The following is a 2,500-nucleotide window of genomic DNA, read 5'->3' as shown; positions in this document are numbered from 1 at the left end:
CCACGGAGGCTTCGAAGTTCCTTCACCATTCGCTTTCCTCTCTTTTGTTACACAGTTTTAGACTACGATCAGGGGTACCGAAACGCTGTATTGATTGTAAACAACCATTTTTATCTTGGAGCGGAGCGTTCCTTTACTCGTTAGATTTGTCTTGTCGCGTGTGTATTCGCTTTTTCGACGCTTTTTAACCATTTAACTTGTTTAGCGAAGCTAAACGCACAGACAGACAAAAAAAAAGGAACAGCATCGCGCGTCAAACAGCGACGACCCATCTGAAGCGATCTTTCATTTATACACCGTTTGTAAACAGAGAGATGTATAAAGCGCGGGGAATCATTCGAAACCCTGGGGCTATTCGAGCTTGCATTTCAGCAAATTATCATCTCAAACATTTCACTCGTTTGCTTTTTCTAAATTTATAGGAGAGCTTCTTTCGTTTATTTTTGACACACCTTTCGTAAATATCGTTTCTGGCAACGTCGGGAGCGTGGATTTCTACAAGTGAACAATCGCGCCGATCCGATAACTTCCAGCAGGATGGAGAATCTTTATAGATTATCTTCCGAGAACTCGGTGCTTTCACGGGCGGTCGTTTATAAATTTTAACGAACGACTCGCGCGCCGTGACGCACTTGCGCTAGTTCGAAGAGATATTTCGAAATTTGTTTCTCTCCTTTAACGGCCTGCATTTAGTGTATCGGTTGCGATTTTCGTCACATCGTTTCCACGACAAACGCCGACGAACTGCCCAACTATCGCTCGTACGTTGCGACTCTTTCTTTGTTTATCGTTCATTCATTCTTTCAATTTCGTTCGATAATCCCGCTCCGAAACGTTCTACTTTCGTTGAACGACGGCGAGATGTTTAGAAAGAAATGAATTACTCTTTTTTCGAGAAGCAAACGCAAGCAGTCTTTTGTTAAGAAAACGACCCTCAGCCAGGCGTGGTCCAGGAATTGTATCCGTGGACCGCAATGTGCGTTCGAAATGTCGATGTTCATGTGTCCTGCAGTTCACACGTTGACGCGCAATTAGCTGCGTTCTTCATCGACCCACGAGCCAAGTGATCCACCGTTCAGGGTAATCGTAAAATTTTGTATTTCAAACTCTTTAGATCTTTAGAGTGTTATTTTCATTATTAACACGCATCACATTCGATACCCACATCACTCTCCCACCCGGCGCGTGCGGGAGAGCGAATTCGGGCGTCGCCAACGTATTTGTTTGTTTGTTCGATCGTTGACGACACGATCGCGTCCAAGGACGGAAACCGTCGGAGAAACGCCCAGTGGCACGCTCCTCTCGACGGTCGGGCGTAAAGTACATTTAAAAACCTTGAAAAGTACGAACGCACACAAGGAATGCGAGCGCGCGTCCTGTCGCTGAATCGTGGGTTGCGAGATTCGAACAGACACACGGCCGGCGACGATCGGTCTAACTAATGGACACATAGTTTTTCAAAGACTCGCTATCGTCGCTTCTCAGCCGGTCCGTAAACAACACACATCGATCAGGCGGACGCACGAATCTTACCACGGTGCGTGTTTCGTAGATTCCAGGTTACCCGCAAGTACCTCTCTCTCCCTCTCGAAAGAGGAATCTCGATCCGTCCTTTTTGGACAATGGAGAAATCTTTTTATCGCAACACGGATGGCAAAGAAACAACCAAAGCGTAGGAGCGTGGGGACGAGAGCGACGAAAAGAACGTCGCGAAAACAAAGTTTCGACGGTTGCTCGTTCTAATACATCGTAGTTTCAACTCTCTCAGTTTTAACCACTCCTAGACGCTTCGTAAACTTTTAACAATTCTTCGCCTCCGCGAGTTTCATTTCGAATAGAGCGAACGCAACACGGACCAAAAAAACTCCGGTGATGCCAGATCATTTAGCAAAGATCAGACGACGGGTCATCTGTATTCCTTTTCTCTCTTTTTTATATCTTTCCATTTAACTAGGGTGTCGCAACGACGGGTACATTTATATATTTATATATATTGTATTTCAATTTTAATGATCCTTCACTTTCGGTTTGTAATAATATGATCCTTCTTTCATTTCGATCCTTCATATTGTAGGTTAACCAACAGAAGTTTGTTTTTTTACGACTTGTATTTTTGTGGTTTGTTTGTTTGTTTCTTACGACTTGTTTGTACCCGATCAAGTAGACGACGACCCATAAGTATAAGTTAGAGAGATAAAGGTCGAGAGACCTCACGCAAGCGTCTTTTACTTCCATTCACATCAGCCAGAGAGAAATGGTCCGGCGTCGTGCTCTTTGGCGCCGTTGGTCGCACAGTTTTTTTGCCGGCGGTTCCGAACGGACGGGAGAAACGCGATGAGTAATCAAAGCGACCTCCGCACGTAACCGTGTCGGTGTAATTTTACCGCATCGCAGCGTTTTGGTATTTGTTTCTTATTGGCTCGAACCCGAGATTTATGTGTTTTGTGTCATGTATATGGTATTATTTATTATATCTTTCTCGTTTTGTATAATTTTTGGT

General features: G+C 44.4%; 1 non-coding gene across 1 annotated transcript; it reads right to left on the bottom strand.

The window, feature by feature from the left end:
- Positions 1-928: 928 nt before the first annotated feature.
- Positions 929-1,083, bottom strand: LOC143306961 (5.8S ribosomal RNA). The gene has a single exon (XR_013064220.1). It is a non-coding gene; the product is annotated as a 5.8S ribosomal RNA (ribosomal RNA).
- Positions 1,084-2,500: the final 1,417 nt, after the last annotated feature.

The sequence above is a fragment of the Osmia lignaria genome, unplaced genomic scaffold, assembly GCF_051020975.1.
Source record: "Osmia lignaria lignaria isolate PbOS001 unplaced genomic scaffold, iyOsmLign1 scaffold0041, whole genome shotgun sequence".
Classification (NCBI taxonomy): domain Eukaryota; kingdom Metazoa; phylum Arthropoda; class Insecta; order Hymenoptera; family Megachilidae; genus Osmia; species Osmia lignaria.
This window is presented reverse-complemented; position numbering and strand designations above follow the sequence as displayed.